The sequence below is a fragment of the Sciurus vulgaris genome (genome assembly GCF_902686455.1).
Source record: "Sciurus vulgaris genome assembly, chromosome: 6".
NCBI classification, from domain to species: Eukaryota; Metazoa; Chordata; class Mammalia; order Rodentia; family Sciuridae; genus Sciurus; species Sciurus vulgaris.
In genome coordinates this window covers 5,657,616-5,685,330 of record NC_136466.1, presented here as the reverse complement: position 1 = coordinate 5,685,330, position 27,715 = coordinate 5,657,616, and the positions used below count along the sequence as shown (strand labels likewise).

General features: G+C 36.9%; 3 pseudogenes across 3 annotated transcripts in view; all 3 read right to left on the bottom strand.

Annotated features, from left to right (window-relative positions):
* Positions 1-21,177, bottom strand: part of LOC306663494 (olfactory receptor 14C36-like) — a 48,257-nt pseudogene extending 27,080 nt beyond the window's left edge. Inside the window, exon 1 of the transcript in view lies at positions 21,058-21,177. The product of the transcript in view is annotated as an olfactory receptor 14C36-like (transcript). The remainder of the gene's footprint in view (positions 1-21,057) is intronic.
* LOC306663221 (transportin-1-like) overlaps positions 1-27,715 on the bottom strand; it is a 572,343-nt pseudogene that overhangs the window by 20,309 nt on the left and 524,319 nt on the right. The window lies entirely within an intron of this gene.
* On the bottom strand, positions 18,473-19,391 carry LOC306663387 (olfactory receptor 14C36-like; annotated as a pseudogene). The gene has a single exon. The product of its transcript is annotated as an olfactory receptor 14C36-like (transcript).

Genomic DNA, 27,715 nt, shown 5'->3' with positions numbered 1-27,715 from the left:
ACTATGGGACATCATGAAAAGACCAAGTTCAAGAATTATTGGGATTGAGGAGGGCACAGAGATACAAACCAAAGGAATGAACAACCTATTCAATGAAATAATATCAGAAAATTTCCCAAACCTGAAGAATGGAATGGAAAATCAAATACAAGAGGCTTACAGAACACCAAATGCACAGAATCACAACAGATCCACACCAAGGCACATTAAAATAAAAATGCCTAATATTCAAAATAAAGACAGGATTATGAAGGCTGCGAGAGAAAAGCATCACATTACATACAGGGGGAAACCAATATGGATAGCAGCAGACTTCTCAACCCAACTCTAAAAGCTAGAAGGGCCTGGACCAACATATTTCAAGCTCTGAAAGAACATGATTGCCAACCAAGAATCCTATACCCAGCAAAACTGACCTTCAGATTTGAAGATGAAATAAAATCCTTCCATGATAAACAAAAGTTAAAAGAAGTTACAAATAGAAAGCCTGCACTACAGAATTTTCTCAAGAAAATATTCCACTAAGAGGAAATGAAAAACAACAGTGTAGGTCAGCAAAGGGAGGAGTTTCCTTAGAGAAAATCCACTCAAAGGAGAAACCAAGCAAAATTAAAAACCAAAAATAAGCCCATATTACTTGGAATACAAATCATATCACAATAATAACTCTGAACATTAATGGCCTAAACTCATCAATCAAAAGACATAAGACTGGCAGAATGGATTAAAAAGAAAGAACCAACAATATGCTGCCTACAAGAGACTCATCTCATAGAAAAAGATATCCACAGACTAAAGGTGAAAGGATGGGAAAAAACCTACCACACACATGGACTCACTAAAAATGTTGACGTTTTCATCCTTATATCAGATAAAGTGTACTTCAAGCCAAAGTTATTCAGAAGGGATAAAGAAGGACATTTCATACTGTTTAAGAGAAACATAAATCAGGAAGACACGACAAGAGTAAATATTTATGCCCCAAGTATTGTGGCATCCCTGTACATCAAACAAATCCTTATCAATTTCCGGAAACAAATAGACCACAATACAAAAATTCCATAAATTTAACACACTGCAATCACCAATAAATAGATCTTCCAAACAAAAACCAACCAAAGAAATCACAGAACCCAATAACACAATCAGTAACCTAGAAGTAATAGACATATATAGAATGTTCCATCCATCAAACAGCACATTCACTTTCTTCTCAGTAGCACATGGGGACTTCTTGAAAATAGACCATAAGTTATGCCACATAGCAGCCCTTAGAAAATACAAAAAAAAAAAAAAACAAAGAAATAGAGATACTGCCTTGTGTTCTCTCAGATCATAATGGACTGAGAGTAGGAATCAATGACAAAATAAAAAACAGAAATTACTCCAACACCTGGACACTAAATAATATGCTATTGAATGAAACATGAATAACAGAAAATATCAGGGAGGAGATAAAAAATCCTTAGAGGTCAATGAGAATGATGATACACCATATCAAAGTCTCTGGGACACTATGAAAGTGGTACCAAGAGAAAAATTCATTGCATGAACCGCATTCCAAAAAAGAATGACAAGTCAACAGATAAATGACCTAATTTTACAGTTCAAAGCCCTAGAAAAAGAAGAAAAGAATAAAAGCAAAAATAGTAGAAGACAGGAAATAATTAAAATCAGAGCTAAAATCAATGAAATTGAAACGAAAGACAGAATTCAAAAAATTGAAAATACAAAAAGTTGGTTCTTTGAAAAAGTAAACAAAATAGACAAACCCTCAGCCACACTAACAAAGAGGAGAGAGACAACTCAAATTACTAAAATTCATATGTAAAAATTAAATATCACAACAGACACCACTGAGATACAGAACATAATGAGAAGCTACTTTGAAAATCTGTATTCCAACTAAACAGAAACTACCAAAGATATTGACAAATATCTAGAGACATATGCTCCTCCCAAACTGAACCAGGAGGACATACACGATTTAAACAGATCAATATCAAGCAATGAAATAGAAGAAGCCATTAAAAGCCATTAAAAACCATTAAAAGCCATCCAAGAAAAGCCCAGGACCAGATGGATTCTCAGCCAATTTCTACAAGACCTTCAAAGAAGAACTCATTCCAATACTTCTCAAAGTGTTCCAGGAAATAGAAAAGGAGGGTACCCTACCAAACTCATTCTATGATGCTAATATCACCTTCATACCCAAATCAGGAAAAGACACATAAAGGAAAGAAAATTTTAGACCACTATACTTAATAAATATAGATGCAAAGATCCCTAACAAAATATTGCCAATCTATATCAAAAGCATATTAAGACAATCGTGCACCAAAATCAAGTGGGGCTCATCCCTGGAATGCAAGGATGGTTTAACATCCATAAATCAATAAACATAATCAATCATGTCAATAGACTTAAAGATAAGAATCATATAGTTATTTCCATTGATGCAGAAAAGCATTCAACAAAATACAACACCCCTTCATGCTCAAAACACTAGAAAAATTAGGAATAGTAGGAATATATCTGAACATTGCAAAGGCTATTCATGCTAAGCCCATGGCCAGTATCATTCTGAATGGAGAAAAACTGAAACCGTTCCCTTTAAAAACAGAAACAAGACAGGGATGTCCTCTTTCACCACTTCTATTCAACATTGTCCTCCAAACTCTAGCCAGAGCAATTAGACAGACAAAAGAAATTAAAGTGATACAAACAGAAAAAGAGGAACTTAAGCTGTAACTATTTGCTGATGACATAATAATATAGTTAGAAGAACCAAAAATCTCCTCCAGAAAACTTCTAGACATCATCAATGAATTCAGCAAAATAGCAGGCTATAAATCAACATGCATAAAAGTAAAGCATTTCTATACACAAGCGATGGAACATATGAAAGGGAAATGAGGAAAACAACTCCATTTGTAATAACCTCAAAAATAATAAATACTTGGGAATCGATCTCACCAAAGAGGTAAAAGATCTCTACAATGAAAACTACAAAACATTGAAGAAAGAAATTGAGGAAGACCTTAGAAGTTGGAAAGATCTCCCATGTTCTTGGATAGGCAGAATTAATATTGTCAAAATGGCCATACTAACAAAAGTGCTATGCAGATTCAATGCAATTCCAATTATAATCCCAATGACGTACCTTACAAAAATAGAGCAAGCAATCATGAAATTCATCTGGAAGAATAAGGAACCCAGCATAGCTAAGGCAATCCTTAGCAGAAAGAATGACACAGGGGTTTTCCCAATACCAGATCTTCAACTAAACTACAAAGCAATAGTAACAAAAATGGCATGGTATTGGCACCAAAACAGACAGGTAGATCAATGGCACAGAATAGAGGACGCAGACACAAACCCAAATAAATACACTTTTCTCATACTAGACAAAGGGGCCAAAAAATATAATGGAGGAAAGATAGCCTCTTCAACAAATGGAGCTGGGCAAACTGGAAATCCATATGCAACAGAATGAAACTAAACCCATATCTCTCACCATGCACAAAAAATCAACTCACAATGGATAAAGGACCTTGGAATCAGACCAGTAACCCTGCATCTTATAGAAGAAAAAGGAGGACCAAATCTTCAACTTTTTGGCTTAGTATTAGACTTCCTTAATGGGACTCCCATAGCAAAAGAAATAAAAGCAAGAATCAACAACTGGAGTAGATTCAAACTAAACAGATTTCTCTCAGCAAAGAAATCTATCAGCAATGAGAAGAGAGAGCCTACAGAGTGGGAGAAAATCTTTGTCATTCTTATTTCAGATAGAGCACTAATTTCCAGAATATATAAAGAACCCAAAAAACTCTACATCAGGAATACAAATAACTCAATCAACAAATGGGCTAAGATTATGAACATAGGCTTCACAGACGATCTATGAGCAATAAACAAACATATGAAAAAATGTTCACCATCTTTAGTAATAAGAGAAATACAAATCAAAACTACACTAAGATTCCATCTCACTCCAATTAGAATGGCGATTATCAAATATACAAGCAACAATAGGTGTTGGAGAGGATGTGGGGAAAAAGGTACACTCATACATTGCTGGTGGGGTTGCAAATTAGTGCAGCCACTCTGGAAAGCAGTGTGGAGATTCCTTAGAAAACTTGGAATGGACCCACCATTTGACCTCACTATCCCACTCCTTGGCCTATACCCACTGGACTTAAAATAAGCATACTACAGATATACAGTCACATCAATGTTCATAGCTGCTCAATTCACATAGCCAGATTGTTTAACCAACCTAGATGTCCTTCAATTGATGAAAGGATAAAGAAGTTGTGGTATATATATGTATATATATACAATGGAATATTACTCAGTTGTAAAGAATAATAAAATTATTGCATTTGCAGGCAAATGGATGAAATTGGATTATATCATGCTAATTGAGATAAGTCAATCTCAAAAATCCAAAAGACAAATGATCTTGCTGATAAGCAAATGATGCACATAATGGGGGGATGAGAAGGGGGGGGCAAGAACGGAGGAAAGAGGGACTTTATAGAGGAAAAGGAGGGATGGGTTGGGGGTGGTGGGGATGGATAAAATAACAGAATGAATCAAACATCATTACCCTATGTAAATGTATGATTACACAAATATTATGCTGTTACTCCATGTACAAACAGAAACAGCATGTATCCCATTTGTTTACAATAAAAATAAATTAAAATTTAAAAAAAGAAAGAAAGAATGAATGGGTTCAGAGGGAAAAACCCAGATAAGCAAACATGACACCACCTGCAATTCCTCATAGAGCATCTAGGACCTTTGGCTGAAAGACGTTATTTCCAAAGCGATTGGGAATTACTGTCCTTTGGACTTGTTAATTTGAGAGTTAAGGAATGTTTTTTACTTGGCTCTCTGTGCATGTAGCACTTTTTCTTGGCAGGCCGTTCATAAACCTTTTATATACAAGTTTTGTGGATTCCATTCCAAATTTGACTTCACCTTCACAGCTTTACCTGTTAGCATGTGAGGGGCAGTCTACAGACCTTGGCTATTGCTACAGTTTGCCTGACATCCAGAACTTTCTTTGATATGCTGGTGGAATCCTTCATGACCCCTTGACTTGATCCACCCAAAATGAATCAAGAGGGCATACACAATTTAAAGAGTTCAGTTCAAGCAATAAAATAGAAGGAGCCATGAAGATCCTACCAATCAAGAAAAGTCTGGAACCAAATAGATTCTCAGCTGAGTTCTGCAAGACCTTCAAAGAAGTGCTTGTACCAATACTCTTCAAATTGTTCCATGAAACAGAAACAGAAGAAACCCTTCCAAAATCATTTTATGAAGCTAGTATCAACCTGATACGAAAGAAAAGACACATCAAGGACTGAAAACTTTTGACCAATATCCCTGATAAATATATATGCAAAAGTCCTTGACAAAATTCTGGCAAATTGCATACAGAAACATATTAAAAAGACAGTACACCATAATCAAGAGGGGTTCATCTCAGGAATGCAAGGTTATTTTCACATCTGGAAATCAACAGATGTAATTCATCATATAAATAGACTCAAAGTTAGGAGTTATGATTATTTAATAGAGGCAAAACAAACATTTGATAAAAAACAGTAACCCTTAATGCTCAAAACACTATGGAAAATAGGGAGAATAGGAACAAACCTCAACGTTGTAAACGCTATCTATAATAAACCCATGGCCAAAATTATTCTAAATGGAGAAAAACTGAGAATTTTCTCTAAAAAGTGGAATAAGACAGGGATGACCTCTTTTACCATGTCTTCTAAAAATCATCCTTGAAACACTAGCCAGAGTAATTAGACAGAGCAACAAATTTAAAGAGCTATGATTAAGAAAAGACGAACTCAAGCTATCACTATTTGCCAATGACATGATTCTATATTTAGAGGATCCAAAAAATTCCACCAGAAAACTTCCAGAACTAATACATGAATTCTGCAAAGTAGCAGGATATAAAATCAACACATATATCTAATGCATTTCTATTCATAAGTGATGAATCTTCTGAAAGAGAAATTAGGAAAACTACTACATTCAAAGTAGCCTCAAAAAATTGGGAATCAATCTAACTAAAGAGATGAAAGATCTCTACAATGAAAGCTACAGAATACTAAAGAAAGAAACGAAAGAAAACCTTAGAAGATGGAAAGACATTCTATGTTCTTTATAGGCAGAATTAATATTGTCAAAATGCCCATATTACCAGGGGTGATATATAGACTCAATGAAATTACAATTAAAATCCCAGTGATGTTCCTCATAGAAATAGAGAAAGCAATCATGAAATTCAAGTAAAGAATGAGACCCAGAATAGCCAAAGCAATCCCTAGTAGGAAGAGTGGTGCAGGAAGTATCACAACACCAGAACTTAAACTATAATACAGAGAAATAATAACAAAAAAGGCATGGTATTTGCACCAAAATAGACAGATAGACTAATGGTACAGAATAAAAAACACAAAGACAAACCCACACAAATACAGTTATCTCATACTAAACAAAATTGCCCTGGGGATGGTTGTAAAATTGTTACCCAAATTCAAGGATATCTAGCCAAAGATTCCTTTGGTTTAATGTTGCCCCACTCCCACAGTAAAAAGAAGAAAAATTTGTTAATACTGCAGTAATTGATTCTGATTATACTGATGTCATGTACGTTCAAGATTGGTCTCATAACCCCTTAAATCTCCCCAAAGGATCCCTCATAGCTCAGTTAATTGTGATTCTGTATATTACTGCCCAACAGACATGAAATAAAAGAGGGAATGCAGGATTTGGTTCCACTATTATTGGAGTATGTTTACCTATTACTGAAAATAGACCAAAATTAACCCTTTGTTGAAATGAGCAGTCAATCACAGGGTTATGGGACACGAGTGCTGATGTTAAAGTTGTACCCCTCTCAATGTGGCCTTGTGCATGGCCCTTACAGAGGGCCTCACCAGTTTGCAGCATAGAAGACAATAATAAGCAGGTGCTTCAGAGCTCTCTGTGGTTGTGACGCTCCACCCTTCCAACACACAGCAAGTTACTACTTCTATTCAACTGTATATTACGGCAGTTCCCTTTCCTATATGGGGCAGAGACATCTTCCACAATTTACAAATGTCTATGGAATCTCCTTTTTATAGGGTTCTCTGCAGATTTGATCTCTTTGCATTATAATGGAAGGTCACCACTCCTGTCTGGGAAGATCAATGGTCATGGTCTGAGGAGAATTTGGCAGCCACAGAGGTCGTCATTCAAGAACAGTTTCAATTTGTACATATTGAACATTCTACCAGTCCATGGAATATGCCCATTTTTATCATAAAGAAGAAATCAGGGTAATGGAGAATATTACAAGGTTTAAGAGAAGTTAATAAATGTATACAACCAATGGGTCCACTTCAGTGTGGATTGCCCCACTCTAATCTAATTCCTCAGGATTTTTCTTACAGGTAATAGACCTAAAGACTTTTTGTTGATGTTGGTTTTGTTTTGTTTTACCATTCCTCTCTTTCTTCATGATCAAGAAATATTGCATTCACAGTTCGTGTTTTTGATGCTCATAAGCCTGCTGATAGATATCAGTGGAAAGTTCTTCCTTAAGGTATGTTAAATAGCCCCGCATTATATCAACATTTTGTGAAAAAGTTTCTTCAGGCTTTCTGACAGTTATTCTGACATATTCATGTTTATCATTATATGGATGTTACTTTGTTTGCTGGGCCAATACTTACAGAAGACACATTAATAAATTGCAATTCTATTGCAATCTGGTTTCCATGTGGCCACGGAAAAAATTCAATGATAACTCCCTATTAACTGTTTAGGATATAAATCCTCCAACATTATTCCATTTCTCATATTCCAAATTTGACTCTTCCTTCCAAATTTTCCTTAGATCATTTGCAAATATTTTAGGATACTTAAATTGGGCCCATCCATGTATTTCTTTAACTACTGATATGCTGTTGCTTTTTATCATGTGTTGAAAAAGCAACATAATCCCGCCATTTCTTTTCCAGTCAACTTTTGCACTGAATACAGCTCTTCAACATGTTAATGAAAACCTATCTAGAGTGCTATGGATAGACTTCCAACACTCATAGTTTTTTTTTTTTTTTTTTTTTTACCTCTAATAATCTTTACAGGAAAGACTTATGCCTTTGCTGCATTTATTGCATTTATAATCAATTCTTGTATATAATAGATTGTTATATTCTCCTTACTTTTCAGGAAGAAATATTCTCCCTTATTCTGATATGTATGCTTAATTGGCTTCAGATGGTCACAATCATATTTTATCTCTTATAGGGAACAGATATTAAATATCTTCAATTACTTATGGGAAGACTTTGGGCTGGGGATATAGCTTAGTTGGTAGAGTGCTTGCCTCACAAGCATGAGGGCCTGGGTTCAGTCCTGAGCACCACAAAAAAAAAAAAAAAAAAAGGCTTTCCATTCACAACATTTACAATTTTCTTCATATCATCAGATGTCTTAACTTATGTTTTGGCCCCTAATTCTTTCCATGCACTTCCAGATGAACGCCTTTCCTTATTGTGTCAAGTCTCCTGTGTTCCTTCTTCTATAATCACCTCTGTTCCACTTTCTAGTGGGATTACTGTCTACACTGGTAGAGGAAAACAATGGGACTTGGTATCATATTCACTGATAAAAAATGGACTGATGATTACAGTCCTCAAGCTTCTCCTCAGTGGGCTATATTAGCTACAATTATTTTGGCTCTTCATGTGTTTCCCACCACCTTAAACATCATGGCAGGTTCTCAGTGTACAGCCAAACCGATGCCTCATATTTCCTCTGCAATTCTGTCACCTCATCTGAACTCTGGCCTGTTATCCCTGTTTGTCACTCTTCGATCTCTTACAGGATCATACAGCTCCAGCATTTCTTGCTCACATAGGCAGCCACACTAGCATTCCCAGACTGCTCACTGAAGGAAAGGCTCATGCTGATGCTGCTATAAAAAAACATTATTTTTACTTTTCATGTGCTGTGGAATCACACAGTTTTTGTTTTTCATCAAAATGTTCACTCTTTAATGAAAACCTTCTCCCTTTCCACTCAACAGGCCCATTTCATCATTAATAATTGCTGTCATTGAACACCCCATTGCTCCCCTACTTGTGAAACTGTAAACCCTCGAGGTCCACATTCTAATGCCCTTTGGCAGATGGATGTGATTCACTATCCTTCCTTCCACCCCTATTCTTTTTTACATGTTACTGTAGATACATCCCCAGGTCTTATATAGGCCAGTGCATATCATTCAGAGAAGGTCTCAGACTGTATCTCTCATGTGCTCTGTTGCATTGCCACCATGGGTAAACCTCTTCATTGAAAAACTAATAGTGTCCCTGCTTATACTTCCAGTTCCTTTGTTCAGTTTTATAATCAATGTAATATAATTCTAAATCATGGAATTTCCCACAATCCTACTGGACAGACCTGAGGTGAATGTACATATTGCATGCCTAAATTGTGCCTTTTAAAACAAAAACAGAAAAAGGGGACCTAGCCTTGCTCATGTCAGTAATGCTCTCAATATTGCCTTGTTCACAATGAATGCTTTAATGTACAATATGAAGATAATGTTCAGTGTCGGTCCTCTGCCGTGGACAGACACTTTACCCCTAAGGAATCGCTGCCAAAATTTTATGTAAAATATCACGTTTTTATATAAAACTTGGTGGAACCCTGTACCTTTTATTACTGGGGGAAGGGATATGCTGCTGTTCTTACTCCTACAGGTTCTCTCTGGATTCCTGCCAAGTGTGTGAGACCTGTCAATCATCAAGAGTTGGCATCAAGGACAACCTGATTCCCAAATTCCATTTGTTCCTGGATGAAGAGGATCCTAATACAAAGAAGAAACCTCCAAAAGTATCAAGAGACCCAAGGGACCTTCAGTCTTCTAATTATCTAGTGACTTTGGGGGACATAAAGATTTTAACAAATCCTATCCAAGAATTGCTAGCCTAGATGGGTTTAGAATGTACCCCAGAAAATTTGGTTACAGCTGTTTACTCAAAATTCCACAACTATCTTGAGCCTATTACTCAATTTTTTCTCTGTTGTATCCCTGTTGGTTACGGACCTGTACAAAAAAACCCTTTCAATTTTGGCTTCCTGCACTCATTATAATCTCTGGGACCACTTAGTAAAAAGTGTTAATTCTTCTGAAATTTGCATCATTGAGCTATTCATTATCATAGAACTGTTATTGATTATTTGCTGCTGTTGCATTACAAGGGATGCCAGGAACTTAATAGTATGTGGTTTTATCAATTTAACTGAAAACAGTAAACCCATATAAAAAGAATTAGATCATCTTAGAACATTGTAACAGTAGTTCAAAAAGATGATGGTGGTTGGGGTTAATTAGATTGGTTAACCTCATGACTATCAATTTTTACTTGGATCTAAGAGTTTTTCATTGGAGGATGTTTACTGATACTTACGTTATTATGCTGTGATTCTTTTTGCCAACCTCCACCTTCTTTTCTCCCCTCACCTTCCTTAAACAAAATACAAGTCATGTCTATTCAAAAGGCCATGAAAAATAAAAAAGGGGAGTTGTAGAGGCTTCAGGTCAATAAATGTTCAGAGGAGCATAAGTCCTCCAAGTGAGCAAACTCCTCAGGACAGTAAAACCTTCTGTTTGAATAGGTTAGAAATGCTCTGCAACTCCTCTGTCCTTGAGGCCTAGAGACATTAACTTATTATAAAATCATTTGATACTAGTGGACTCTGAGAAGCAAGCAAGTTATGTGTCTGCACATGCCCAAGGCTAACTGCATTATGTAAGGTAATGTAAATTGATATAACCCTGAAATAGCAAGCAAAACTTAACTGGTTTTCACAAGGGAGCCAATTCTTGCTTTCTCTATCATGTGTGCTTGTTTCTTTATTTTTTCTCACCTTAATCTTTACAGCTGGACCCAATTAATCTTTACAGAAGATCCCTCTGTCTAAAAATAATTTGCCTCAGTCTTTCTTGTGAACACTTTCCATTATATTCCTTTCTTCTCAATGGATCATAATTATTTACAATGTTACTGACTGTATATCCTGAAACTAATGGTTTACTCACAGTTACAGAAATTCAGCAGCATGTCAGGCAAATTCAATCCTGAATCACCTACATCATCATCCTCTGTCCTCTGCAAACATGGGTCCTCCTCAACACACACACCCTTCAAAGTTATCTTTCTGCTGAACCTGCCTGGGCTCCTCTGGAAAGGTGTGTGTTCCCCAGGTTCAGGGTGGGTGGTCAGATACCAGTATGTTACTGTTAATTTCACAGTGAGGGTGAAGTTCAAGGGGTCCTACTCAGTCTACCAGCAATCTGTTTCTTTCCCCATCTCCCATTCCTCCCTGACACAAACCTGACTTTCAATTGAGGAATATTCTTGTTCACTACTGACTTCTTTACAGTGAGCTATTGATTTAATTTTCACAATTAGTTTGTACTGGACTTTAAAGGACATTCAAATGCAATATGTTCTCCAAAACTCTCTTCAAAGCCTCTAATTTTTCTTCTGTTTTTCTGTAGTGTTAGAAAACAACATGTTATTCTATGTTTCTGTAAATCAGTATGTAGCCACCATCCCAAGTTACTGGTGCAGATTTCTTGATTTTGGACCATAGATCATGCATCACTTTATCTTTCAGGAGCAAGTGCCTGACTTCCTGCATTGTGGTTAATAAACTAATACCTGTGGCATTGTTGACTGACTTCTCACTTGCACTGGCTTTCTTTATTCTACTGATTTACAGATGAAGAGCTCCCAAGTAGACTCTGCCCTCTACTCTGCTGTGTCACACACAGTGCAGAATGGGGTGAGGTCATGAAAGCTCAGCACCCTGTGTACTTGTAAGATAAGTCTATTTAATGACGTATCACTCAACCAATATAACTAATGACACAAATATAACCACAGGTATTTCAGACCTTGAGATCTTGAAAAAAAGAAAACATGTGGTATTTTTAAATAATTTCATCATGGGAGACAGAATAATACAGTGTGTAAGACTGTAAATACATATGACGAATTACAGTAGGTGATGGGTGATGAGGACAATCACACCATGTTTAAACACCTTGCAGTTTTTTCACCCCTTCCTACTGCCTTTTAGGCACTTCAAAAATGTTGCTGATTAGCCCCAGGCATTTTTGTCAAATGCAAGATGGAAATGAAATTAAATGTGTTTAGGATCTGGAGCTGGCATAAACTATAGAACCATGTTCTTGGATTCTGTTTTTTCAATACTAAACCATGTACTGCTTTTGTCTTCCCAATAGAATTAGTAAATTCTCCAGTATATAGTTTGAATAATATGAGCTTAATTAATGTCCTTCTTTGCTTACGTGTTTTAACTCCAACTCGAAAAATTCTTCTCAAATTTGACTTACTGGTCTCATGGATCAGTCCCCTAGGAAATTTCAGATTTTGGATATGATACAATAAATATATGCATCACCACCTAAATTTCATAAATCCTCAACATATTCTTGGAGATCTACAAAATATGATTACCTTATAAACCTAAGCTCTTTTTTTAATAAGATATAAGCTTTATTACCTGTAGTTTGACCTCAATAACTTTAGAGCATTCAGATCTTAATTTTCTTTTATTTAATATATTTTTAAATCATGTTTTATTTCTTCTAATTAGTTATACGTGACAGTAAATTGCATTTATTGAGTTTTATAAATCATACATAAATGAAATATAATTTCTAATTTTTTTATTGTGCATACCATAATTTCACATTGGTCATGGAGTCCTATATGTACATGATGGTAATCATGTCTGTTCACTCTACTATCATTCCTCCCCCACACCTCTTCCCCTCCATTCACTCCTAGTCTAAAGTAACTCTATTCTTCTCTGGCACCCCAGACTCATTGTGTATTACATTCACATATCAGGAAATACTTTCTCCTTTGGTTTTTTGGGTTTTGTTTATTTCACTTAGCATGACATACTTCAACTCCACCCTTCTACTAGCAAATGTCAGAATTTCATTTTTCTTTAAACCTGAGTAATATTCTGTCACACATACACACACACACACACACACACACACACACACACACACACACACACATGCGTTCTCCTTTATGGGGTGAAATGTTTATTGAAAATTCCCTCCTAAAAAACATGAAATGGGGCATAAATAAAACAGAACTCAGGTAGGCTGAGGGTCAGAAAAAGAAGCTGGAGGAGAAGTTAGCACATGTTTAATGCCAGAAGTATGAGGAGGGAGTGCTCCAACTTCTCTCCTCTATAAGGGAGAAAAGCTGGGGGTTTTTCTTTTCGGTCCTTCCCTTGATAGTATTTACAATTAGGAAGGGTATGGGAAGCAGATTGCATTTAACAATGCAAAGGATTGCTTGGGTTGTAACAAACTAGGATATTAATTATTTTTCCAAATTATTTTTTCCTATTAGCAGTTTATGGTCTATTGGTATTGATCAGCCATTGAAGAATGCTGAGGGGCATTTTGGTCACATCCTGGATTCCATAATGTGCTTCCAAAGGATGTGTGACCTTATTTTTATGTTATTCTCATCCTCATCACACCTGACATACCTTTAATATGAAATGTGAAAAATTATTGAAAAGGAGAACATAATTGTGATCATAATTGTGATTGTGAACTTGATGAATTCAAAACCCTTCAGTGAAAATACAATTTTAGATGCTTTATTCTGTAAGCTGCTGAAAAATAAGAATGCATGTAATTTGCTAAGTGAACTCTTTTCTACTTTCCTGTCACCTGTCAGTTGTTTGGGATTTTGTCTTTCTTAACTTAATATGAATGTATTTCTTTGTCGGCTCTTATCTGTGCAGATATTTTTGTCCATTTTCTGAATGTGTCATAAGTAAAAGTAATTTGAAAAGAATAATTTTAAACCCATAAGCAACAGCATGAAAAACTATCACATGCCTTTCTTGCAAACAGTGTGCAGACATCCATGACAGTGCAGGTAAGTTACTACGGAAGCATGAGGAGTCATAGCAAATACTACAGTGTTTACAAAACTTCTCTGTGCCTCTTTTTATTTGAATAATCAACCATTTTTCCCCTTGGCTAGCTGTCTCTCTTGATAAGAAAGCAAATTTTGAGCAGAATAAAAATGAGACTTCAGATGCAATTATATTCTAAGGGCCAAATACACGTGAGTGTCACCGTTTCTCTACAGGGGAGTAAAATTAGTATTTACAATTAGCTCCTTAGCTTCTCCCATCAACTGTGTGTGCAACCAGTGTGCATCTGTCCAGACAGCCCAGTGCCATGCAGGATGTGGAGAGTTCCATTGCCTTCTGCTCTCCTCTCTGTGAACCTGGGTGGCCTTGCCATTTAGAGCAGGGCCCTGGGATCCCAGAGCTCAGCCTGTAGAGACAGTTGTAGGGGTGAGCCCACCACCAGGCAGCAGCATCACCAGAGTCCAGGAGAGAGACACTGACCACCTGCCAGCAAGCCAGAGGAGATGATAGTGGAACTCCTGTGCTGGCATCACCAGAGTTGTTGCTGAGAAACAAGTAACACTGAGGAGAGACCAATGGTGCTCACTGGTTTCATCTCCACTGCTTCACTCAATGGAGTTAGGGACAGAGAAAGAGTGGATGGAGGCAGAGGGAAATCAGAAGTCAGTTGAACACACAGGCCACACAACTCCACCTGTAATTCCTCATTTAGCATCTAGGGTCCTTGATTGCAAGGTGTTATTTCAAAAGGTCTTGGCAGTCCTGCCCTTTGGCTCTGTCAGTTGCTGAGCCTGGGGGCTCTCCTTTTCTTTGGCTCTCTCACTGCAGGCAGCAGTTTTTCTTGGGTGACTGTCCATGCTACTTCCATCTGTGAATTCCTGGGGATTCCATTCCAATATTGGTTTCACCTTCAGAACATAACCTATCAGCAGTCATGGGCAGCCTGCAGAACCTGACTCTCCTACACTTTGCCTAGGAGCTGTTGGAGGACTTTCTTTGAAATGACTGTGGAAGCCTCCATGACTTGAGTCCCCTGCATTCCTGCAGAGCCAACACCACATAGACCGTGCTAAATTCTGCTGCCAGCTCACAGCATAGTTGGGTTCCTGAAATTATTGAAATGTTGGTTCCTGAATGTTTACCTGAGTGAGCATGGTAAACCACTCCCAGAGGCCCCTGAGAAAACAGGGTGCTCCCACTACACTTCTCAGGCACTTCTTTTATTCTGCATTCTTGAGTATGGAATGTGTGTGGTCTTTCAAGTTCTCAGATGCTCTCAGTTTCCCATTGTGTCTGTTTGAAATGCTTAGCATCTCTTTGGAGGCTGAAATCTTCTTAAAACTACACCTTTGTATGCCACAGGTTTTTAAAAGATGCCTTTAAAACTCTGATCGAATCCGTTTTTTAACTATTAATATAAATAACTGCTTTATTTTTAAAATTTTTTAATTTGTTCTAATTTGTTATACATGAGAGTAGAATGCATTTATGCATTTCAATAAATCATACATAAATGGAATATGATTCCTCATTTCTCTGATAGTACATATTGTGGGATCACATTGGTCATGCAGTCACATATGTATGTGACACAATAAAGTCTGTTTCACTCTACTATCCTTCCTACCCCCATGCCCATTCCCCTCACTTTCTACAATTCTCTTTTTCCATGGATTGATATAAATATCTAAAGGTTTATTAACATAAGAAAATTCTGATGGTTGTTGTATAATGTTTCCAGTCATGAACTTTATCTTAAAATGCAATAAAGAATAGATACTACATTGTCTTTTTTAGTTATTATACTCTCATCAAACTTCTAACTATGGGCTGTTCTAAGTCTTTTGTCATCTGAAGTTTTTGTTCTATGAAGAAATGAGAAACATAATAAGGAAAAAGACTCTAACAAGCACTCTTAATTATTGTTTCCTAACAATGGTAGACAATGTTTTTGAAAATTTTTCTTTCCAATATATATCTTTGACATAAATGATGTTGCTATAAAACTCTCTTTCTTGGTTCAAAACTATTACAGAAAGTAAATGTTTTTGCCAAATTCTGCAGAAGTTCAATACCACACCTAAAAAAGAACAGGGTTTTGTGTTATTGGACACAAAATATGGGACATTATTAACTCCCTATATCAACATTTCTTTTTCATATCCTTGGCAAGCAGGTCTTTCAAATTAAAACATCTTTTATTTTTCTTTTTTGTAATGGAGATTGAACTCAGGGGCACTCAATCAGTGAGCCACATCCTCAACCCCTTTTTGTGTTTTATTTAGAGACAGGGTCTCACTGAATTGTTTAGGGCCTCTCTAATTTGCTAAAGCTGATTTTAAGTTAACCATCCTCCTGATCCGCTGGGATTACGTGCATGGTCTATCTTCCCAGACAATTTAAAACACCTTAAAGTATCAATTAATCATTCAAAATCGTTGAGAGAACTTTAGAATATGTAGAAGGAAATGAGAGGGAGGGTGTTATGAAAAATGGTGGAATGAGACAGACATCATTACCCTATGTACATGAATGATTACACAAATTGTATGAATCTACATCGTGTACAACCATAGAAATGAAATTATGTACCACATTTGTATACAATGAATCAAAATGCTGTCTGTAAAAATTAAAGCTAAATAATAAAAATCTTTTTCAAGATCAATAAATAATATTACGCATGGTGTATGCAATTTAATTCTTCTACACTTATATATTAAGTATAAATAATAACCAGTTAGTATAACTCATAAACGATTTGATACAAGTTATTCTATCGATGGCAGGAGGATGCGTGTAACAGTGGAGTTTGCAGCCCTCTTCTGGGGTTCTCTGAAGGTCCTTCTGCTCTGGCACAGAACATTGGAACACTGAGATCCAGAAGCCACAGGACAGTCTGTGGATGGAGCTTGTGTTCTGGTTGGATCACATTAGAGCAAGTCAAGGCCTCCTCCTTCAGCCAGCGCTGAGGTGCTCATGGGCTCCTACTACAAGAACTCTTTTGTCTCAAAATCTTAAGAAGTGCCTTTATTAGTTAATCACTTGTTTATGATTTTGTATTTTCCTAGGTATTAAGTATATTTATGTTTTTCTCCACTTTTTTTCCTATTAGTGAATGGGTGAACAAAATTGATTTTCAGAATTTGGGATTTAATGTATTGATTATGATAATACATAAATTATTTTTCACTTTGTCATGTAAGTAGTCCTACAAACTTGACCTTGAGCATTAGTCAGTTATTAATAATTCACAAAGCATATCCAAGTGAAATGTTTGGAGAGAAATAACTGTGAGAGATGCTGAAAGGCTGCACCAGACAGGGGTGGTGCTGCATGCCTGCAGGCACAGTACATCTAGGGCAGGTGTGTTGGGGTTTCCAAGCCAGCATCAGCAAGTTAGGAAGGCCCTAAACAACCTAGTAAGACCCTGACTCTAAGTAAAACACAAAAAAGGGCTGGAGATGAGCCTTTGGATTCAATCTCTGGTAAAAACAAACAAATGAACAAAAACCAAAAGCAAAACATCTGAAGAAAACCCCCCCCAAAAAAACAAACAAAACCACTGCTACAAGAGTTTAGGGAACAATTAGCGAGACGAGATTTCTTTAAGAAGTTCAGTAAACTGAGAGCAGTCGAAGAGTCGATCTAGGTCAGAAATATAGCAAAACAACAATGGCCCATTTTTTCATAATTTCAGGCATGACACATTAGCATGGATATCACTTAAGTTGTGTGGAAGGTAAACCTCCAGAGCTGACCTGCAACTCAGCCCCTAGGCCTGTGCCCCCGCACTGGGTCACTCATGGACATAAAAAAAGACTGGTGTACATCATGGCTAAGGGAGCAGATGGTGTTCTTCCCCAGTGGAAGGATTTGACTGTGGGGCCAAGGGCTGTGGTCACCATGGCCTTCTGTGTACTTCCTGGACAAGGAATTTTGTCTTTTCTCATATGCCAGATAGATTGACCAGAACTTCTGTAAGACTTGATCTTTGAATATTTTCAAATTACATTTATACTATTATGTACAACTGCATTTACAAATTTGTATGACACTTCCACTGAATAGTAGCAGATTATGTGAGTCTAAGTTACCTTCAGATTTAATACCTAAAGTTTTCCTCTGTTACAGTATTTAACACAGGTTCTGACATATTTGATATATCTTTAATAAATATAACCATGAAAGATTTATGTAATATATTGATTATATTTAATCATTAAGAGATGCATTGACAAAAGTACATATTTTATAAAGAATCCATGGAAATGATATAGTAAATCACAAAAATTACTTAACAAAATAACTCCTATTCTAGTAAGGTGATATTATGGCAAGTAGTATAACTTATAAAGCCAGATATGAAGAGCATTTGATCTGATCTTGAACTGCACTCACTGAAATTAGGATAATGCTGAAACCCATTTTATCTTTTCCCTGAGAACATCTGCTTGACTCTCCTCACAGCTTCCTTTACCTGTTTCTTCCTGTGACTGTAGATGAGAGAATTCAATAAGGGAGGAACCATGGTATATAAGGCAGAGACAATGATGTTCTGTAGTGTGTCAGAGGTTGCTGAAGGAATCAGGTACACACCTGTGCCAGAAATAAAGAAGACAGACACCACGAGGATGTGAGGGATGCAGGTGGAGAAGGCCTTCCCTGTCTGTCTGGTGGGAAATTTCAGCATAGCAGAAAATATGCAAATATATCACATGGTAATAAAAGTAAAGCAACCACCACAGACCACCACAGCAGAGACAAGAAGAAGGACCATGTTGCTGGTGGTGTCAGAGCAGGAGAGCCTCAGCAGAGAGGGGACATCACAGAAGAACTGATGGACCACGTTTGACTGGCAGAAGGATAGCCGGAAGGTGTTCCCTGCATACGCCAGTCCACTGAGCAGGGAAGCCAGGGTCATGCGGACACAGAACTGAGGGTTCATGATGATGGGGTACTGGAGGGGCTGGCAGATGGCCACATAGCGGTCCCAGGCCATGATGGAGAGAAACAGCATTTCCACATATGCACAAAAAATGACCAAGAAGATCTGGGTTGCACAGCCACCCACTGAAATGGCCCTGTTGCCAGTGAGAGAGTTGACACAGGCATTGGGGACAGTGATGGAAATGAAGCACATGTCCAAGATGGACAAGTTCCTGAGGAAGAAGTACATGGGTGTGTGCAGGTTCTGGTCAGCAGTGGTGACAGTGATGATGACCAGGTTCCCTAACATGGTACCCAAGTAGGTCACTGTGAACACTGGGAAATAGAGGCCTATCATATTCCAGCCATCAGAGAAAGCTCAGGAGGAGAAATTCAGTTACCATGGTAGAATTGTCCATTTACTGGAAATTCTTGTTTTCCAGGAAGATAAAGATATATAATGGGAAGCAAAGCATGATAATGTAATTACTTTACATAATCATGTCCAGTGTTTTCTTGTATTTTGAGTTTCTTTCTCATCAGAGGATAGGTTACTCTTGGTTTTCTGATATGCTTAATCATTTTTAATCAGAGAGGACCCCCCTGTGCAGGTATGGAGGCCTGCAGTCCAGGGTCTGGGTGTGACCTTCAGGGTTGTCCTCAGCTCCTCCATCATGCCTCCCATGACCTCCTGAGACTCCCTTGCAGAGCACTTGCAGGGGCTGCTCACCTCCTCTCCTGCCTGGCCACATGTGCGACAGTCTGTACTTTAATTCTCTACAATTTAGTATCTCTCCTTTTGTCACCAATAAAATTTTTGCATTATTTTGTCATTGCATCCACATTTAAAATTTCAAATTATAATTCATAGTTCAAAATATTTTTAATTTTTATTTATTTTATTGGAATATGTATATAATCTTGGTGTACTTATCTCCATGAATGTGATTTTGCTCATGAGGAAACAGTGTCTAATAAACAGCCATTCCCATTTCAGGTCTGCAGGTCCAGTGTTGTGAACACTGAGGTGACCTGGCTGCACCTGGATGGTTTTCCAGTGCCCTGCCCTCCCTGTTGCTCCACAGGATATGGTTGTGCTTTCTCGTGGCCACACACCCTCAACCATATCCCTTCTCCCACTGGGGCTCTCTTTTCCTCTCCAGTAGATCAGGGTAAGGCTCCAGGTTCTAATCTATCTGACATTCCCCTAAACTTGTCACTTTACCTTAATATGTATTTCTCTGTGTTCAGCACCATGACGTTGAGGATTCCATTGTCTGTACAATATTCAGCTTGACTATTTTTGGCACCTTCCATCATATTCCTTCCCTCTCAATGGTGTCATTAATTGTACAAACAAACCATGATGGTATACCCTAAAAGGAGGGCTTTGCTCATAGTTTCAACACTTCTGCAGCATCTCAGACAGTTTAATCACGTCACAAACATCATGATTTCCTCTGCCCTCTGCAACTTGAGTCCTCCTCAGCACCTTGCCAGGTTAACCACACTCACCCATGGAAAAGCTTCCTTCCTGCTGAGCCTACTTCTCTGGAAATGTGTGCATCCCCAGGGTCAGAGGTTGGTGGCCAGACACAGGTAAGTTGGTGCTAATTTCTCAGTCTTGATAAAGTTCAACAGGTCCTACTTAGTCTACCTGCAATCTGTTTCCCACCTGATTCCCCATTCCTCCCTGACTCAAACCTGAAGCTCACTCCTGAGGGATGCCCTTGTTCACAGTATACCCTGCAACTTGCTGAGAGAGACCCTTTTGTACTTGACACATTGATTTAATTTTCCCCATTCCTATATACTGGACTTTAAAGGAGAATCAAATGCAATTTTTCCTCTGAAAAGCGCTTTATGATCTCAAATTTTTTCCACTTTACTGTAGTGTTAGAAATCAGGATGTTATACAACCTTTCAGTAAATCTCTCTGTATTCATCACTAAAATCACTGGCCCACATTCCTTGATTTGGTACCTTGTATAATTGACATTTTTATCCTTTCAGGAGCAAGTGTATGACTTCCTGCACAGTGGTTAATGAACTGATGCCTGGTGGCCTTGTTGAATGATCATTCACCTGGACTGGCTTTCTCCTACTTATTTATAGATGAAGAGCTCCCAAGCAAGCTCTTCCCCTTCTACACAGCTGTAGCACGCGCAGTGCAGCCTGGGGTGAGGTCATGCAAGCCCAGGGCCTGTGCACTTGCAAGGTAAGGTCTCTCTACAGCAGTAATCACTCAACAAAAGTTACTGATGATGCAAATATGGCCACAGCTGTTTAAGATGAAAAAGTTTTGGAAAGAAAAAAATATGGGTGTTTTTAAATAATTTGATCATCATGAGAGAAATAATACAATAATACAATGTGTAAGAAAGTAAATACATATGACAAATTCAGAAGGTGATAGGTGATAAGACAAATCCATATTAAAAACCTGTATCTTTTCACTGTTCTATACTGACTTCTAGGCTCTCCAGGGCTCCTTGCTGACCACCCCTAAACATTCGGTCAAATATAAGATGGGAAATTAAATATGTGTTCAGGATTTGGAGCTGTCATAGAACTAGTAGGGCATTTTTTTGGTTCCTATTTGTTTCCTACTAAACCATGTACTGTTTTAGTTTCTCCAAAAGAACTTAGTCAATTCTCCAGTAAGTAGTTTCAGTCATATCAACTTCATTGATGTCCTCCTTTGCTTCTGTGATTTAACTACAGCTTGAAAAATTCTCTAAATTTGACTTATTTTCTCATGGATCAATCTCATAGGAAAGTTCAGATTTTAGTTATGAAAAAAATAAATAAATGAATCACCACCTGATTTTATGGGTCCCCAGTGTATTCCTGTATACAAAATATGATTACATAATGAACCTAGATTTTGTAAAATAAGAAATAAGCTTTAGTTTCTTTAGTTTGACCTCAATAATTTTAGAGTGTTCAGAACTACATTGTCCTTTAATGGATGAAAACTGCTTTTTGAATATACCCTCCTAAAAACCATGAGTTGGAGCCTAAATAAAACAAAGCTCAGTTAGCACAAGCATCAGAAAAATAATTATGAGGAGAAATTAGCAAATTTTTAATGCCAGAAATATAAAGACGGGTGGTTTCAAGGGCTTTCCTATGAGTTGGGGAAAGCTGGGAGTTTTCCCTTTGGTCCTTCTCTTGATAGTGTTTAAATAAGGAAATGTATGGTAAACAGATTGCATTTTAAAATGCAAAGGATTGCTTGGTTGGTAAGATACAGAATTTAGTTACTTTCGAAATCACTTCTTTTCCATATTAGCACTTATGCTTTGTGCTGTTGATTAACCATTGAGGAATGGCCAGGGACCATTATCATATCCTGACCTCCATAATGTGCTTCCAAAGGCTGCATAACCCTATTTTTATATTTTTACCACTGGACACACATTCTTTTGACACCTAACACACCTTTAGTATACAACATGTAAAACATAAGGAGAACATAATTGTGATCAGGAAAAGGTGAGATTGATGAATTCAAAATGCTTCAATGAAAATTGTAAACAATGATCAATGTTTTATTTTCCAAAGCTACTCAATATATGAATATTCTGTCTCTTGCATAAATAAATTCTTATCTACCTTGCTATCGCCTGCAAGATATTTGTCATTTTGTCTTCTTGAGTCAGAATCTATCTGTCATTTCATAAATTCGTTTGCAAAATATCTGTGCATTTTTAAGCATGTGGTAATAAACATTTTTTTACTGTTCACCTTCATTTATATTTAAATATAGTGATCTTTTAATAGAATAAATAAAATAACTACAAAACAAATATTTTATAGAAATATAAAAATGCATATCTATTTCATAATTAAGCAAAATTAACTTTTAGGCACAAGATTTTAGAAATCATGAAAGAATGAGACATGAACCCAAGACAGAAATAAATAACAGAAGTAACAAAACACACATTACATACCACTTTAATTGGTCTTGTTTTCCAACCTATTGATTAAGGCCTGAATTTCAGGAATCCTACTTTCCTTATGAAATGGAAATATCCAGTTTGACTGTACCTAATATATATTCAAATTAAATTAGTCAAATAATCTTTCAAAATAATGTAATAAATGCATCACACACACACACACACACACACACATTTTGCTGAGATACCTTCTGTAACAGGGAAGAATTTTGGAATTTTCAAGTCTTCCTACTACTGAAGCAATCCACATAAAAAACATAATTCTGCTAGAGAAATAGCATGATGAGTGGCATTGTTAGATACCTCTAGTTCATTTATATTATGTTTCCCAAAATCGAGTTTAGGAAAATTAATTTGAGAAAGAGAATTTTAAGCTAATCATGGCAGCTTGAAGAAATATCACATGAGGTACTTGCAAACACTGTGCAGCAGACATCCACAACCCTCCAGGTACATTACTAATGAACCACTAGGAATCACACAAAATTCCAGGGTGTTCATAAGACATCTCAGTGCCTACTATTCTTTGCAGAATTTATCCTTTATTTCCAGAACTATCTGATTCTGAATCAAATTACAACTTGCTGAGAAGAATAAAAATGAGTTTCAGATGCTCTTGGACTCAAACTGCCAAGTACTCACTCCTGATTGCTACCATTCTGCATGCGTGAGTAAAACCCATTTATTGCTATTTCATTCTTTTAAGGATGAATAAGATTCCACTGTATGTGTACATTGGCATTTTAAATTGTCCATATATCCACCTATGGACATTTTGTTCCTTTTTTCTGTTAACATAGTGTGGGATTTCTTAGTCACTGCCTGTTGGACCTTGTTGCCTCCTGGGATAGGTGTAATTGTCTGGACCTACTACATGGGAACAGTTTGTTTTGTGGAATGTGACTTGAATAGTTGAAATTTATCTCAGTTCCCTGACGTGGTTTTGGGGACACTTGGCATTGCTTATTTTTTAATTTTTGTTAGAACCATAGTGAAGTAATGAACTCTTGGTATTTTCCTTACCAGGAAATTTTTATTACTGATTCAAATTTGTTGGTCATTATTTATATGTAAGTCTTACATTTTCTCATAATTCAGCCTTGGTATGTTATATGTGTTCCCAATTTACCCTTTTCCTCTAGATTTTCCAATATGTTGGCATGTTCTTCATAAGAATTGCTAGTGGTCCTTTGCATTTCTGTGGTATCAGTTTTAAGGTCTCCCTTTTGTTCTCTGTTATTTCATTCATCTTGGGTTTCTTGTTGTCAGTGCAGCTAAAGGTTTGTTGATTTTGTTTGTATTTTCACAAACAACTTATTTTTTCATCAATATCTTGTATTGTTTTTAGTGCAAATGTCATCTGTTTCTACTCCTGTGTTTATCATTTTCTTTGCATTTTTTGAAGTGTAGTTTGTCTTTGCTTTTCTATTCATGGTAGAGTCTTTACTTATTCTTTCTGCTTTATTGATGCAGGCATTAACTGTTACACCTTCTTCCTTAACAGTGCTTCATGTATGTCATAGGTTTTGCTCTCTTATGGTTCCATTTTCATTTATAGCATTAGGAAAATTGGTGTTTTCTAGTGTCATCTGTCTCTCATTTAAAGTTACTTTATTCTTGATTTTTTAAAAAATAATTTTATCATCCGGAAAAAAATCTACACACCAATTTTTTTCCATAATTTGGAAATGTGAAAGAATGATCAACCGACAAACTTTTTCTACGTATAAAATGGCATACAATTTCACACATAACAAATACATAGACAGGATGCCGTTCAGGCAGCACCAATGTAGGTTGTTCTCAGGATATATTTGTGCAAGTATTTGATGGACAAATTTGTTCATATGATGTTGAACTAATTTTGTTCTTGTCAGCCATATGTGAGCACACTGATTTTTCTCAAATATAGCTATGGGAGTTTTACCAACTGACCTAAAGTATATGGTACAGAATATCATTTTACTTTTCTTTTAATTTGTTTTATCCATGTTTAAGACAACCCCGACCTTCAATCACAATCACAGACCTTGATGGAATGTTCCTCTCTCCTCACAGTTATTCAGAGACTCCCCTTACTCCCAGAGTCCTCACAGTGGGGATGAAAGCAGGAAAATCCAATCTACCAGTGTGGCCCCTGTGCCCACAGTGCCTGAGCCAGCAGTGGGCACAGCAGCTAATACCACCTGGTCCAGGGGCCTGAGTCCATTTACCTTTTCTTTTTAATTTCAATCATCAATATCTTGTAGTTCTAAGTGCACAGATAGTTCACCTCTTGGGTGAAATTCTGTCCTAAGAACTTTATACATAGTTTTAAATATGTGTTCCTTTTAGTTATACATGACAGAGGAGTATATTTTGACAGATTTGTACAAGCATAGAGTACTTCTTATTCTATAGGATCCCAGTCTGGTGAAGTGTATACACAGTTTTGATACTACTGTAAATATGTTTTTCTCTTAATTGTTTTTTTTTTTGATAGTACATTATAATGAAATGATACTGTAGGTAAATTCATAAAGGTCCATTTTGACATAATAATACACGCATGGAACTTAATTTACTCCATTACAGTCCCTGCTTCCCCTCCTTTCTCTCTCCTCCCTCCCCTGATTCCTCTTCCTATATTCTGCTGGTCACCTTATCCTCATGTATTTATTTTTATTTTGTGCATTACAGATCTACATAGAGGTGGAATTCACTGTGGTATATTTACACATGCACATGACCCTTTACTCATACCTTCTCCTTTTCTCTGAATCTCCTTCTTCTAGTTGACTGACCTTCCCTAGGTCCTTATGATATCCAACCCCACTTTCCCCCTCACTTTGCTTTGGATTCTGCATATGAGAGAAAACACTGGACCCTTGACTTTCTGAGTCTGTCTTATTTTACTTAGCATGATGTTTTCTTCTTCCACTCATTAATCAGAAATGCCACAATTTCATTATTCTTCATGAATGAATAAACCTTTATTGTGTGCTTATATCACATTTCCTGTATTTGCTCATCTGTTCTCCACCATGCAGACTAGTTTCATAACTTGCCTTTTGTGAATTGTGCTTCCACGCACACTGATGTGGTCATATTACTCCAGTATACTGATTTTAGTTCTTTTGGATAAATACCAATGAATGGGGAAGCTGGGTCATATGTGGATTCCTTTCCTAGATATTTTACAGAATCTACATACTGTTTTCCAGAATGCTTGTACTAATTTGCAGACCCACCAAAAATTTACTAGGGTATTTCCCCCCATACATTTGACCATATTAATTATTTGTATTCCTGACAATTTCCATTCTGACTGGAGTGAGATGAAATCTGTATGTAGTTTTTCACTTGCAATTTCCTGATTACTAAAGATATTAAACATTGTTTTTATATATTTGCTGGCTATTTTTTTAAAGAAATATCTGTTTAGATCTTTCACTTTTTATTGGGTTATTCGATTTTTTTGGTGCAAAAAATTTTTAGGTCTTTATATATTCTAGATGTAAATTCCCTGTCAGAAGAGTAGCTGGCAAGGATTTTCTCCTATTCTGAAGGCTCTCTCTTCACCCTATTTATTGTTTCCTTGGCTGTGTGGAAGCTTTTTAACTTGATGTTATTTCACTTGTTCATCATTGGTTTTATTTTGTGAGCTTTAGAGGTCTTTCCAGGGAAGTCAATGCCTGTGCCAACATGATGGCATGTTAATTCTATGCTGTCTTATAGCAGCTGCTAAGTTTCTGAAAATATTTCTGTGTCTTCAATCCATTTTGATTTGAGTTTGGTGCAGGGTGGGAAATAGGGACCTAATTTCAGTCTTCTACATGTGGATATTCCATTTTTCCAGCTCCATGTGTTAAAGAGTTATCTTTCCTCCAAAATATATATTTGGCACTTTTGTGAAGTATCAGAGGACGGTGTATGGATTTGTCTCTGTGCCTGATTTCTCTTCTACTGATCTTCATGTCCATTTTGATGCCATTGCCTGCCATTTTTGTCACTCTAGCTCTGGAGTATGATTTGAGATATGGTGTTGTGATACCACCAGCATTGCTCTTCTTCCTCAGGACTGCTTTGGCATTTCTGGGTCTGTTATTCCCACAGTTGAATTTAAAGACTTTTTTTCTAGTTCTGTGAAGAACATCATTGATATTTTGATGGGCATTACACTGAATATGTAAGGTACTTCTTGTAATATGATAATTTTGATGATATTAAGTCTGCCTATCCAAGAACTGGGAGGTCTTTCCACCTTCTAAGGTCATCTTCTGTTTCTTTTGTCAGTGTTCTATAGTTTTCATTGTGGAGATCTTTCATCCTTTCAGTTAATTAATTCCCCAAATTTTTTTTATTGTAAACAAATGGGATACATGTTGTTTCTGTTTGTACATGGAGTAACAGCATACCATTTGTGTAATCATACATTTACATAGGGTAATGGTGTTTGAGTCATTCTGTTATTTTTTCTCCCCCCCACCCCTCCCACCCCTCTTTTCACTCTCTACAGTCCCTCCTTCCTCCATTCTTGCCCCCCCTCCCACTCCCCATTATGTGTCATCATCCGCTTATCAGTGAGATTATTCCTCCTTTGCTTTTTTGAAATTGGCTTATCTCACTTAGCATGATATTCTCCAATTTCATTCATTTGCCTGCACCTTGGCCTATACCCAAAGGACTTAAAATCAGCACACTACAGAGATACAGCCACATCAATGTTCATAGCTGCTCAATTCACAATAGCCAGATTGTGGAACCAATCTAGATCTCCCTCAATTGATGAATGG